Source organism: Schistocerca nitens, chromosome 5, assembly GCF_023898315.1.
Source record: "Schistocerca nitens isolate TAMUIC-IGC-003100 chromosome 5, iqSchNite1.1, whole genome shotgun sequence".
Classification (NCBI taxonomy): Eukaryota; Metazoa; Arthropoda; class Insecta; order Orthoptera; family Acrididae; genus Schistocerca; species Schistocerca nitens.
In genome coordinates, this window is record NC_064618.1 from 374,350,740 (window position 1) to 374,366,370 (window position 15,631).

Genomic DNA, 15,631 nt, shown 5'->3' on the forward strand with positions numbered 1-15,631 from the left:
TGGCGCGTGCATACCTTTGTTTCGAAAATTACGAATCGTAAATCAGGGAGCTTAAACTTTATCCAGTTTATGAACCACTGACACAGAACAGGGTATTTAAGTAACGCTGACATCGTTAATATTGATATGCTTAATAGTCCTTACGCTGTGAGGCGTAGCGCCTTACATCGTACCTATTGAGATCATAACAGCAGTGAACAGTCCCGCAGTACGTCACGATCGGAACAGCTGGCGTCAGATGCCCAATAGTATGTAGTTCCTATGCAGTCTGGCAGAGGTCGCTAGTTGACGGACACTGATTGAGGTGCAGTCAATGTACTGTCATTTTTATTTGCAGTTCCGTTTGCTTAATTATCTAATTGTTTATGAGCTGCTATTGTAATTGTGCTTGGCTATGAGAGCGAATGAATGTGTGAATGTGAAATAATGTTTTATGTAAAGTTTTTATATTATACATTGAAGTAACTGGTTTCGTGAGGAATGTTCGAGAATGGCGTGTGTGTTAGTCATTCGTACCGCAGGATTTATTATAAACTATTTCGCCAGTTTATGGTACTGGGGATTATGATTTCGGTAAAGAATTTTTGTTAAGGGGGAATTTATTTACTCTCTTTTACGGTTCTGATTCAGTGAAAAATTTTGTCTGGTTCTGCATAAATGCGCTGGGTTGAGCGGGTTTGATGCTGCTTTCCAATTGGCTGTGATGTTTCCCTGCCATTCAGAAATTAGCATATTTGCGCGTATTTTCGGAACTAGAAACGTCTTTTGTGTTGAGAGATGAGTAGAGTCGCGGCTTGGATTTCATAGTGATCAGACCTATTGATAGATGCCCCTATAAAAATATTATTAATATTGTGATATTTCGGTACCAAAATGTTGGAGAAGTGCCGAAATGTGTGGAACAGAGTACGATTCAATGTACGGTGTGAAATTCAGAACTTTTGGTGTACTGCTTCCTTACGAATGTGAACTTTTTGTTGCGTCAGGCTGATTACAGTAACATTTGAGCGAGCTATTCTAACAGAAACAATCCATTTGTAAACTTTTCGTGAAGGATAATTAATAATTACAATAAACTGACTATGGTTATGAATGATGGTGCGTGTGGACTTTCCAGACTTAGTGGAACTAGAGTAAGACTTGGCAGTAACTGATGTATGCAAGCTTACCATATGAGTGAAATTTTACGCACATAAGTACTTTCATTTAACTATTATTAACCTTCCATCAACAATAAAAATTTTAGTGGTTACTAGGTGTACAGCTGTTTTTTTTCTATTATCGCATTTCACTAACTTTATGGAGACATGTGAGTGAGATGAGATTTACCACAAGGCGAATGGAACATTATACGCAGAAAAAATGCACCCCGCCGCCGTAGCTGAACGAGGATTTTCATAGGCGATATTATGCGAAGTTATTTTACAGTCTTCCCCCCATGAACCATGGACCTTGCCGTTGGTGGGGAGGCTTGCGTGCCTCAGCGATACAGATGGCCGTACCGTAGGTGCAACCACAACGGAGGGGTATCTGTTGAGAGGCCAGACAAACATGTGGTTCCTGAAGAGGGGCAGCAGCCTTTTCAGTAGTTGCAGGGGCAACAGTCTGGATGATTGACTGATCTGGCCTTGTAACATTAACCAAAACGGCCTTGCTGTGCTGGTACTGCGAACGGCTGAAAGCAAGGGGAAACTACAGCCGTAATTTTTCCCGAGGACATGCAGCTTTACTGTATGATTAAATGATGATGGCGTCCTCTTGGGTAAAATATTCCGGAGGTAAAATAGTCCCCCATTCGGATCTCCGGGCGGGGACTACTCAAGAGGACATCGTTATCAGGAGAAAGAAAACTAGCGTTCTACGGATCGGGAAATGGATAGGTTAAAGTTAGATATAGTGGGAATTAGTGAAGTTCGGTGGCAGGAGGAACAAGACTTTTGGTCAGGTGATTACAGGGTTATAAATACAAAATCAAATAGGGGTAATGCAGGAGTAGGTTTAATAATGAATAAAAAAATTGGAGTGCGGGTTAGCTACTACAAACAGCATAGTGAACGCATTATTGTGGACAAGATAGATGGCTCTGAGCACTATGGGACTCAACATCTTAGGTCATAAGTCCCCTAGAACTTAGAACTACTTAAACCTAACTAACCTAAGGACATCACACACACCCATGCCCGAGGCAGGATTCGAACCTGCGACCGTAGCAGTCCCGCGGTTCCGGACTGCAGCGCCAGAACCGCTGACAAGATAGACACAAAGCCCATGCCTCCTACAGTAGTACAAGTTTATATGCCAACTAGCTCTGCAGATGATGAAGAAATTGATGAAATGTATGACGAGATAAAAGAAATTATTCAGGTAGTGAAGGGAGACGAAAATTTAATAGTCATGGGCGACTGGAATTCGTCAGTAGGAAAAGGGAGAGAAGGAAACATAGTAGGTGAATATGGATTGGGGGGAAGAAATGAAAGAGGAAGCCGCCTTTTAGAATTTTGAACAGAGCATAACTTAATCATAGCTAACACTTGGTTCAAGAATCATAAAAGAAGGTTAAACTCTGTACAACCTCTGGTTCTTTCAGTTTATCCAGATGGGACCTGGATAAACTGAAAGAACCAGAGGTTGTACAGAGTTTCAGGGAGAGCATAAGGGGACAATTGACAGGAATGGGTGAAAGAAATACAGTAGAAGAAGAATGGGTAGCTCTGAGGGATGAAGTCGTGAAGGCAGCAGAGGATCAAGTAGGTAAAAAGACGAGGGCTAATAGAAATCCTTGGGTAACAGAAGAAATATTGAATTTAATTGATGAAAGGAGAAAATATAAAAATGCAGTAAATGAAGCAGGCAAAAGGGAATACAAACGTCTCAAAAATGAGATCGACAGGAAGTGCAAAATGGCTAAGCAGGGATGGCTAGATGACAAATGTAAGGATGTAGAGGCTTGTCTCAATAGGGGCAAGATAGATACTGCCTACAGGAAAATTAAAGAGACCTTTGGAGAGAAGAGAACCACTTGTATGAATATCAAGAGCTCAGATGGCAACCCAGTTCTAAGCAAAGAAGGGAAGGCAGAAAGGTGGAAGGAGTATATAGAGGGTTTATACAAGGGCGATGTACTTGAGGACAATATTATGGAAATGGAAGAGGATGTAGATGAAGATGCAATGGGAGATAAGATACTGCGTGAAGAGTTTGACAGAGCACTGAAAGACCTGAGTCGAAACAAGGCCCCTGGAGTAGACAACATTCCATTAGAACTACTGATGGCCTTGGGAGAGCCAGTCATGACAAAACTCTACCATCTGGTGAGCAAGATGTATGAGACAGGCGAAATATCCTCAGACTTCAAGAAGAATATAACAATTCCAATCCCAAAGAAAGCAGGTGTTGACAGATGTGAAAATTACCGAACAATCAGTTTAATAAGTCACAGCTGCATAATACTAACGCGAATTCTTTACAGAAGAATGGAAAAACTGGTAGAAGCGGACCTCGGGGAAGATCAGTTTGGATTCCGTAGAAATGTTGGAACACGTGAGGCAATACTAACCTTACGACTTAGCTTAGAAGAAAGATTAAGGAAAGGCAAACCTACGTTTCTAGCATTAGTAGACTTAGAGAAAGCTTTTGACAACGTTAACTGGAATATTCTCTTTCAAATTCTAAAGGTGGCAGGGGTAAAATACAGGGAGTGAAAGGCTATTTACAGTTTGTACAGAAACCAGATGGCAGTTATAAGAGTTGAGGGGCATGAAAGGGAAGCAGTGGTTGGGAAAGGAGTGAGACAGGGTTGTAGCCTCTCCCCGATGTTATTCAATCTGTATATTGAGCAAGCAGTAAAGGAAACAAAAGAAAAATTCGGAGTAGGTATTAAAATTCATGGAGAAGAAGTAAAAACTTTGAGGTTCACCGATGACATTGTAATTCTGTCAGAGACAGCAAAGGACTTGGAAGAGCAGTTGAACGGAATGGACAGTGTCTTGAAAGGAGGATATAAGATGAACATCAACAAAAGCAAAACGAGGATAATGGAATGTAGTCAAATTAAATCGGGTGATGCTGAGGGGATTAGATTAGGAAATGAGACACTTAAGGTAGTAAAGGAGTTTTGCTATTTAGGGAGTAAAATAACTGATGATGGTCGAAGCAGAGAGGATATAAAATGTAGACTGGCAATGGCAAGGAAATCGTTTCTGAAGAAGAGAAATTTGTTAACATCGAGTATAGATTTAAGTGTCAGGAAGTCGTTTCTGAAAGTATTTGTATGGAGCGTAGCCATGTATGGAAGTGAAGCATGGACGATAACTAGTTTGGGCAATTAGAGAATAGAAGCATTCGAAATGTGGTGCTACAGAAGAACGTTGAAGATTAGATGGGTAGATCATATAACTAATGAGGAGGTATTGAATAGGACTGGGGAGAAGAGAAGTTTGTGTCGCAACTTGACTAGAAGAAGGGATCGGTTGGTAGGACATGTTTTGAGGCATCAAGGAATCACAAATTTAGCATTGGAGGGCAGCGTGGAGGGTAAAAATCGTAGAGGGAGACCAAGAGATGAATACACTGAGCAGATTCAGAAGGATGTAGGTTGCAGTAGGTACTGGGAGATCAAGAAGCTTGCACAGGATAGAGTAGCATGGAGAGCTGCATCAAACCAGTCTCAGGACTGAAGACCACAACAACAACAACAACATTTTACAGTACAGGTAATTTTCATAATGTTCTTCGATACCGAGATATTGAAGCTTTATTTATTTATTGTTCAGCTAATTCAACATTTACAATGTGTAGCCACTTTAATCTTAAGCTAACAAATACAACTTCAGTCGCTCTTCGTATGCCTCTCTATCTTGCTGTCCTCTTTCAGTTGAAGACTGCGGCTTTCTCCTGACTTTTATTCCAGTGGTCGGGTGGTCTTCCTTTTTGTCCTCGTCAGTCTCTGGGTTTCCACTCTAATATTGTCTTTCCACATACCGCGGCATTTCTTATTGAGAGATGTCCAAGACATTTCCATTTTAAATCCATTACCCGTTCCACAACATCCTGGATTCCTGTTGTTGCTCTTATGTTTTTACTTCCTTTCTTATCTTTCGTAGTGAGACCTAGGAGTGTCCTTTCGTAATTTTCTTTTGAAAAATGCGTTTTAAATCCAAGTTTCACCGCCATGTATTAGTGCGGGAAGAACACATTGTCCGAATACTACTTTTTTAAGCTCCTTGGCGTATTAGATTTACAAACGATTGCGTTTCTTCCACAAGCCATCTAGCTTGATTCGGATAAAAATATTCGGGTTTTAAGTCTTTATGGATATCAATTAACTGTTCTAGATAAACATATTCGTAAAAAATTGTATAAACAGTGGCTATTCGATATTATTTTTCTTACAGTTATTCGCTTATTGTGCGTAATGCTTGTTTTGGACCGATTTACTTTAAGGACCAGTTTTTCGCAAGTATCTGATAATCCTTTATAGAGGAATGCAGTTCCACCATATTGCTGGCCAGGACTATTATAAAATCCGAAAATCTCAAATTAGTGACTATTTATGCATTTATTCTAACTTCCCTTTCTTTCCAATCAATTTTGGACATAGCTGTCCCAAGGACTGCTATAAATAGTTTCGGTGAAACGGGATCACCCTACTTTACTTCTTACAATGGAAAATTCCCTTGTGTATTTTTCCATGCTGAAAGAAGCACAACTTGTTCGGTCAGTGCTTGTATAACTGCAGTGTGGCTGACAGAATCAAAGGTTTAAGGATAGTGGCGTTCCATATTCATCGGGTCGAATAATTACTCCACACACTGTGTGTACACGGTTAATAACAGTGATGCGATTTGTCAAGAGTGTAGTGTAAACTTTGTACATAAGAGGGGGTAAACTGATAGGCCAGTAATTCTTCAAATTGCGAAAATTTCCTTTTTTGTGTAGAAGGATTGTCTTTGCTTCGTTTCATAAACGGGGTGCAACGGGTGTAAGTGCAGACTAAGGACTGTATAGTTAAGAACAATGTATCAGTATTTACTTCATTTGCAGACTAGTAATAATAGCTATTAGTAGTATGTATTTAGATAGGTAGGTACCTGCAAGTATATGTGGCAAGAGCAAGCCGTTAATCCTTATTTTCTCCTGGGCAACAGGTCAGGTGCTGTAGTACGTAAGCTTGGACACAAAATGGGTAGTCTATACTGGCAATCGTAATCCACTTAACGATGCAATTACGACTGCAGAAACCATCAGGTCATAAAGTTTGTAGCGTGTCTGTGGGAAGAACGTTCTACACAGAGAAAAAAACAACCAACGCACTGATGTGTGTCCATATTTAGGTACCATATATAATAATACCTGCACTTATACCCAGTAAACTCTGTATATATGAAGTCGATACTGTGATACTATGTGTCTTGTTGGTCCAGAGACTTATGAACAAGACGATATATGTAATCAACCATGTGGTCACTATAATGTCTTATCTCTGGCCGTAGTTCGATCCGTAAATGAAACAGGCAGTTTTCATTAAGTGAATTATCGTTTTCCGCAACTGAACATCTCACCAGCTGTTGAGGGATGCTGACGCAATTTTTCAGACGAACAATAGGAAATTGCGGTACACAAAATGACAAGCAAACACTATCACTGTGGTCTGAAATCAGCTCATAGTTCGTGTAATATTACATAATGAAACAATATGTGTATAGATGTGTGGTGACTGGCAGTGAGAAGTGAATGGACAGTAAAGCACAAACCTTTTACATTATTAAATAACTCCTTTGAATCAAGGAAATGGTACCCTAGGAATAAACCGAATTTCTGTTCTAAGTAGACTGACTTTGTATTCGGGAGAATGGGGACAGAGATTCGAATCTCCATCCCCATCTCGATTTAGTCTTTCTGTGGCTCCCGTAAATCACTTCAGGCAATTGCTGGAATGGTTCCTACTAAGAGGCCACAGCCATATATCCCATCCCTGTCAAAGTAGACAAAGTATATACGAGGGTTGGAACTTTAATAGTGACAACTATTCATTTACAGTTCGTACAAAATAGATACATGTTTCAAAGTCTTACTGACCAAAGTAGTCACCAGCATTTTGTGTAACCCATTGCCAGCGATGTGGAAGTCGTAGAATACTCTTAGCAGTGCCAGCTGTGTTGACAGCTCGAGCGGCGCTGTCTACTTGCCTGACGAATTTGTAGCAGTTCTGAAGCGAATGCCGTGAAGTGTTTCCTTCAGTTTAGAAATCGAGTTGCCTTCCGAATAATAGGAATTGACCAAGTCTGCAAAATAGCTATTAGTTGCTGCAATCACCGCCTCGTTTAAATAAAATCTTTGTCCTGCGAGCCATTTCTTCAAATTGGGGAACAAATAGTAGTCCGAGGGAGCCAAGTCTGGAGAATAGGTGGGATGTGAAACGAGTTGGAATCCTATTTCCAATAATTTTGCGACCACAACTGCTGAGATGTGTTCTGGTGCATTGTCATGATGGAAAAGGACTTTTTTGAGGTCCAATTGCCGGTATTTTTCTTGTAGCTCTGTTTTCAAACGGTTCAATAACTGTGAATGATATGCACCTGTAATAGTTTTACCATTTTCCAGATAGTCGATGAGGATTATCCCTTGCGAATCCCAAAAGACAGTCGCCATAATCTTTCCAGCCGAAGGAATGGTCTTCGTCTTTTTTGGTGCAGATTCTCCCTTGATAACCCATTGTTTAGATTGTTGTTTGGTTCCAGGAGTATAGTAATGTATCCATGTTTCATCCACAGTGATGAAACGATACTTAAAGTCTTGCGGATTCTTCCAGAACAGCTCCAAACCATCCTTGAAACACTTCACACGATTCAGTTTTTGGTCAAGCGTGAGCAGTCGCGGAACCCATCTTGCGGACAGCTTTCTCATGTCCAAATGTTTGTGCAAAATATTACGTACCCGTTCATTCGAGATGCCCACAGCACTAGCAGTCTCACGCACCTTAATTCTTCTGTTATCCAACACCATATCATTGATTTTATCAATGATTTCTGGTGTCGTAACCTCCACAGGGCGTCCAGAATGTTCAGCATCACTTGTGCCCATGTGACCACTCCGAAAATTTTGAAACCACTTATAAACTGTTCTAATCGAAGGTGCAGAGTCACTGTAATGTTTATCAAGCTTCTCTTTAGTTGCCTGAGGAGTTTTGCCTTTCATAAAGTAATGTTTAATCACCACACGAAATTCTTTTTCGTCCATTTTTTGACAATCACTCGACTTCCTTGAGTCACACGAAGGGCAAACACAAAGAAATAGACCAATATGGCTGAGACTTGGTGTGCGTTCTTTCCAAAGATGCTACAAACTAAACATGACCTCGATACACGCCGGTGGTGCCATCTCTCGGACTTTGCACGGACTTTTTAAACGCCCCTCGTATATGAGCCTAGACCAATAGTTGATCTTGTTTGCGCTTAGTTGTCGTTCTGTTATCAGTTTAGTAATTTTTGCAGTTGAAGTGCTACCGTTTGTTGTTTCTGTGCTGTGTGCTGTTTTGATAGTTTCTAATAATGGAGAAGTTTGCAAAAAGAAAAAAGAGGAAAATCGATTTTGATTCATCAGCTAGCGATACAATAAATTAAAAATACGTATGCACTACCACAATAGCCTAGTTACCTATCTATAGTAGTTTAATGTTAGCACTGGATTCGTTATTTGAAGGCTGGTAGAACTTTGGATTGCAATTTCAGTATTTCACAACGCTGCGGAGCGGTAAACATCATACAAATAACATTAAATTAAAATCACTGCATAAAAATACATTTTGATCTGTCTATGTTGCCCTAAAATTGCGTTGATCAACAAAAAAATCATCCAAACGGCGATGGTTGCATTTCTTTCAAAATTTTGCTCAATATTCTATTATTATTAGACCAAATGGCAAAATATCGCCACATATGGGCAACCAGCGGTTATGGGGTATGTGATAAAAGCATATTCTATAGTACGTTTGTTTCTAAAAGTTTTTTTTTCGGTGGGCTGCTTGAATTCATCCGCTCTGCAACCCCCTTCCCCTTTCGCCCAAAATCTATTTACGCTCTTGTAATACTTTAATAACTGAAGCCAGCAGTTCCATGCACAATCCGCAGCTCGTGGTATAGTGGCTACCCTTGCTGCCTCTGGATCACGGGGGTCCCAGGTTCGATTCCCGGCCGTGTTGGGGATTTTCTCTTCCCAGGGACTGAGTGTTTGTGTTTTCCTCATCATTTCACCGTCACCCTCATCATTCGTGACATTGGCTAAATTGGACTGTGAAAAAATTGGACTATGAAAAAATTGGGACTTTGTACGGGCGCTGATGATCGCGCAGTTGTGTGCCTCACAAACCAAACATCAACATCCATGCACAGCTAAATCTTAAAAAATGCATGCATCCATGGACTATGAAATGACCAAACATGTATAATTAACAGAAAAACAGGCAGTGTCAGAATCCAATATTTTGCTGAGATGCATTTTATTTTATTTTGAAGCAGTATAAAACAAGCAGTTATTCTCCACCGACTTGGGGTCCCTGTGCGTGTTGGGCAGCTAAGTTAGCAGTTCATGGATTCGGTTGGCAAGGTGGTTTGAAACCGTCAGCCAGCAACCTTGAAAATGGTTTCCTGCGGTTTCCCATTTTCAGTTAAAGCATATGACGAGGTTAGTTCCGCATTAAAGCCACAGCCATTTCCTTCCACACACCTTTCTTTCCTGAAAGACTGCAATTCCATTAAAGGTGCAGCCCCTCTGCTTTGATGAGAAGAACTGCAGCGAAGGCGAGCCGAGCAGTTCTTTGGAGACTCCCAACACTAAGAACCATATGATAAATAAATAATTATCCAAATTCTCCTCATTTAGGTTCATGCATTTGCCTGCGACAAGCGTTAATGCAGAAAATGCATTTCCTTACATTGCGGGAAGTTAGAGATGCATACTTCAATGAGTATATTTGTGAAAGTGTAAGGTTGAATAATTCAGGATCCTTTGCATCTTCGTTACCAAAAACTGTTCTAGCTCCTCTGTCGAACAGAGCTCTCATTATCCCAACAAATTAGCGCTCGTCCGTTCCTGATCACTTTCTCAGCTGAAATCCAGACTGGAGGAGTGTAAAATGACCTTGGAGGATGAAGTGAGACTGGAGCTTGATTGCTTCTTAGTGGTTTGTCAAAATTCAGAACTACCAAGTAACGAGATCCTATCTCCACTCGGTGAAAACTCCGAGATCATTGTCGAATAAAATTGTTAATCGTTCTTTATGGAAATTTTAAGAATAAATCAAAAACATGAGTCTTTTTATGATCCTCTTTAACGAATGGGACCCCCTTCCCCTTTGACAAAATCCTGGGTGCGTCCTTGCTGCATGTAAATATCAAAGGTCTTTGCCTTACGTGCTGAGCGGATAATACGGGCAGTGTCCGACAAGATATTTGAGAACTTTCACCTGAAATATTGTGTTTTGTGAGATGCGTTTTGCAGGATCCTGTGTATGTTTCTGTTATTAGATAAAGTTTGCTGCGTTCGTGATGTGCATGTTGAAGCAATATGCAGGCGGAAAATGCAATTACACAGCAGCTATAAATGGAGTGACAATCCAGTGAGAAAATGTCCCAGGCGCCGTAGCAGCTGTCCTAGTAAACACGAGCGTCGGGAATTCCCCGCGCCGACAGGCGTGGTGTACTCTGCTAAACAAACGACAAACAAAGCGCACCTCCCCGCTGCGAGAGGCGTAGCCGCCGACGCAGGCCGAACTGAGCCGAGCGCCCCCGCCCTCCCCCGTGTTTGCTATGCCGAGGCGGGCACAGCCGGCTGTGACGTCAGAGCTTGCGTCATCGGTCGCAATGTAGGGCTTCCTCGTCTCGCTGCTGTCGGCCAGGCGTCCTCGGCGGAGTACGCATAGCGTGCGTCGCACGCAGACACAGCTGTTCTCATCAGAGAGGCAAAGTGACGTCGTCGGCTGATGAGTCGCTGCAAGGCCAACGAAAGAGAACGACCCTCGAATACGTCACTCTGTGACTATCACGTGACAACAAGGCGATGTGCAATGTGGACGGCCAAGCCGACAGCTGCCAGCATTCACGAGGAGAAGCCAGGGTGGCACTGGTGTTTTCTAGACAACTACAGTAGCAATAACTATTTAGAGAAGGAACTTGGATGCGTTTTCTGATCTGTTCACTACTGTCCCGTGGCTCTGCTTTCTCAGGTGTCCACAATTGCAGTCTGACAAGTAAATGTTGTGATTCTATTTCATTGTGTACTTGGTGTCAAAAAAACAGTTTTCGGCAATTACACGAAGTTAGCTGCGGCGTGAAATAAGGGTATTACGGTGCTGTAAAGCAAACTCATAGCCGCACGTTCGCAAGAAAGTCTGAACATTTACGTGTTGAAACACACATTGCGCGCCTGGGTAATGCAGAACCGACAACACGGTGATTTCCCTAAATCGCTCCAGGCAAATGCCGGGATGGTTCCTTTCAAAGGGCACGGCCGACTTCCTTCCCCATCCTTCCCTAATCCGATGAGACCGATGACCTCGCTGTCTGGTCTCCTTCCCCAAAACCAACCAACCAACCGACAACACGTTATATGACCTTATCCCGCCGTTCCAATAGACAGACATATTTAATTCGATTACTACGTTCCGGGTCGGACAGGAACAGTGTCCTCAGGATATGGGCGCCCGTCGCTATAGGGTACGAAGTTCACTGACAACGATCGACATGCTAATTAAAAACTTAATATGGTGTAGCACTTAATAAAAATGTACTTTCACGGATTACTCAGTGTGCTATTGTAGTGGCTCTTAACTATTAACAGTGTGGCCTCTGACATTTCAATTAAAAATTATTGACATGCGTGACAGGGGAAAAGGCGTGTAAACATCATAACCTACGTGAAAATGAGAGCAATATTGACTGCGTAACGCGAACAATTCTGTATTCAGCCGCTACAGTACTGCACGTTATTACGTATCAAATACAGCTTAAATGAATGTAATTATATGGAGAGAATTGAGCATGTAAATGACGTCTTAATTAACCCTGCAATACTATACCTACGCATACTAGCCGTGAACGCTGTATTGGGGAACAGTAAACTCCAATTATTAAAATAATGAAATTCACTATTCCAATGGTGGAAATTCGAGTTTTATTGCTACAAAATTATTGTTAATAATCCAATGAATAGTGAAATCGAGTATCACGTGGATAATTTACATACGATCAGGGCACAAAGACACTTTGTGTGTGCTCCAAATATATCTGTTACAGCTTTCAGACCTAATGTTGTATCTCTGTCGTCCTTCCTAGGACAAACACAGCAGCGTCCTGCACTACCAGTATTCTCTTCTTGGACTGCTTGAAGCGGTGTATCTTGAGGTTCTGTTCCAAAACTACCGCTTCATAATCGACTATCACATCGTCTTCAACACGATCATCATCGCTGCACTTACCTTCGTCTATATCACTGACTCCGTATTCACTGCTCTTTCAACGTAACTTTCATCTTCACAGTAAAATGTGCTGTGATTGGGCTTTCCGGACAATTGTTTTGTCACAATTTTCAGTAAAACTAATTAATAAAATAAAATACCTGTATTACGTCGTCAACCAGCATGATTTTTTTATGTCTGCGTAATTTCCGTTGTTGTTGAAGTAATTTTTTGCTCTGATTTTAGATCTGTTGTTAGATTTAATTTTTCCGCAAGTCAAATGTGCTCATTTTTCATTTGAATCTAAGTTCCACAGAGAGAAATTGTAGTGAAAGTAAGAGAAATTTAATTTTAGTACGACGGAGTAGTTGACCACACTTGTCACACCCTTCTGGCTGTTAGGTGGAAATTTTAGTTCATTGTTGACATGCTATATGTTGTGAGGTTTTATTTGTGCTGTTAAGTGAAGTTTCGCAGTTTCTTAGAAATGAGTTCCTGCAAGTTTGAAACCAATTCTGTTATAGCCAGTAATTTTTTTTCTGGGTTTGTGAACGCATTGTCAATATGTAAAACTACCGTTGTTGCAACAGACCTTCTTCAGTGACACCCTGAAGGAGGTTACTTGCAACAGTGACCGAAACGTGGATAGTTTTACACATTGTGGTAGTTACGTAATTGCTAAGCGAAGACAAGACATTAATAGTCTCGTGAAAAATGTCTACTACTCATATTTTGGTTAAGGCTTGGTGATCAGTGCAAAAGCTGGTCTCCACACAAGACAATGGAAAAGTGGGAAAGAAGATACCAATGGCTTTTGCCATTCCTGTGGTTTGGACAGAGCTGCAAAGTCGTGTATGTGTTATTTTTGAGTGGTTAAAGTTGAAGGTCATCAACCAGAAATTGAGAAGGTTATAAAAGATCCAAACATTTCTGTGGCCTTACGGTCAGTTATGGTTAGTGAATCCCTCCCTATTCCAATTCCACCTACCATTTTTGAGGATTTGCAACAGAAGACAATTCAGAAAATCAACACGACGTTGATGATGATTACAAACGGGAAGGATTCTGCACCAGAATTATTTCGTCAAAATCAACTGAACGATTAACTTGAATGTGACAAAAGATGCTGCCGAATTGCTTGGATGAGATTTGAAACGAAAACATTTACTAGCCGGAGTATCATTCTCTTGGGATAGGAACAGTGAAAATGAATAACTAATATTCCTTAAAGAAGAAGGCCATATGGTTTTTTTGTTTTGATATCGAGGGTTTATTGAATTTCTGTAGCGTCACTTACGAACCAGGTCAGTGGAGATCGTTCATAGACTCATCAACATGTAGACTTGAAGACGCTCTTTACGTAATGGAAATCTGTTTCGCTCAATACCTGTTGTCCATGCAGTACACCACAAGGAGACGTACGAAAATCTCAACGCTTCATTGAAATACATTAATAATGAAAAAAATTCTTGGACAAATGTGGGGATTTGAAAGTAGTTGCTGTGTTACTTGGTCAACAATCTGGCTAAACAAAATGAATGGGACAGGCGAGCCGAAGTTAAGCACTGGAAGATAACTACCTGGCTTGAAGGAAAAAAAAAACCCTTAACCCAGTACACAGAATATTATAATGAAGCAATTATTCAATCAGGTAAATAGCATTTGTAGGCTTAGAGAAAGCTTTTGACAATATTGACTGGCAGGGGTAAAATACAGGGAGCGAAAGGCTATTTACAATTTGTACAGAAACCAGATGGCAGTTATAAGAGTCGAGGGGCACGAATGGGAAGCAGTGGTTGGGAAGGGAGTGAGACAGGGTTGTAGCCTCTCCACGATGTCATTCAATCTTTATATTGAGCAGGCAGTAAAGGAAACAAAAGAAAAATTCGGAGTAGGTATTAAAATCCATGGAGAAGAAATAAAAACTTTGAGGTTCGCCGATGACATTGTAATTTCGCCGAGACAGCAAAGGACTTGGAAGAGCAATTGAACGGAATGGACAGTGTCTTGAAAGGAGGGTATAAGATGAACATCAACAAAAGCAAAACGAGGATAATGGATTGTAGTCGAATTAAGTCGGGTGATGCTGAGAGAATTAGATTAGGAAATGAGACACTTAAAGTAGTAAAGGAGTTTTGCTATTTGGGGAGCAAAATAACTGATGATGCCCGAAGTAAAGAGGATATAAAATGTAGACTGGCAATGGCAAGGAAAGCGTTTCTGAAGAAGAGAAATTTGTTAACATCGAGTATAGATTTAAAAGTCAGGAAGTCGTTTCTGAAAGTATTTGTATGGAGTGTGGCCATGTATGGAAGTGAAACATGGACGATAAGTAGTTTGGACAAGAAGAGAATAGAAGCTTTCGAAATGTGGCGCTACAGAAGAATGCTGAAGATTAGATGGGTAGATCACATAACTAATGAGGAGGTATTGAATAGAATTCGGGAGAAGAGGAATTTGTGGCACAACTTGACTAGAAGAAGGGACCGGTTGGTAGGACATGTTCTGAGGCATCAGGGGATCACAAATTTAGCATTGGAGGGCAGCGTGGAGGGTAAAACTCGTAGAGGCAGACCAAGAGATGAATACACTAAGCAGATGGATGTAGGTTGCAGTAGGTACTGGGAGATGAAGAAGCTTGCACAGGATAGAGTAGCATGGAGAGCTGCATCAAACCAGTCTCAGGACTGAAGACCACCACAACAACAACAAGATACTACTACGTTCTTTTCACGTCAAGTTTGTATTAATGAAAGAGGTCATTAAAGCACTTCCAAAAAACAGTTACTGCATCCAGTACTTAGTAGCAAAATCCCAATATTGTTTCATGAGAAACTTAAAGAAAGGGTGCTTGTGTGGTCGGATATCCGAAATTTAATGAAAGACAATTTGTTTGAAAGTACAATGAATCCGATGGAGAAAAGGGTTAGTGTTTCGATTCAAAAAGGAATAGCCGACTTTTTGGGTAACAAGAAACTTCTGAATTACAAACTCATGGTTAAAACAATGTCGCAGAGCTTCATGAAATTTAGACCTAACATGAGTGTGAAGCTTCCTCTTCTAAATTCACATACTGATGTTTTCCCTGCGAATCATGGCAACGTTAATTTTTTAAGAACAAGGAGAATGGTTCCAGCAGGACATCAGGGAGAAGGGAAAGAGGCACGGAGGATAGTGGAA

The 15,631-nt window shown here is 40.9% G+C and overlaps 1 protein-coding gene across 1 annotated transcript in view; it reads right to left on the reverse strand.

Annotated features, from left to right (window-relative positions):
- Nucleotides 1-15,631, reverse strand: part of LOC126260462 (dual specificity calcium/calmodulin-dependent 3',5'-cyclic nucleotide phosphodiesterase 1-like) — a 620,495-nt gene that overhangs the window by 495,813 nt on the left and 109,051 nt on the right. The window lies entirely within an intron of this gene.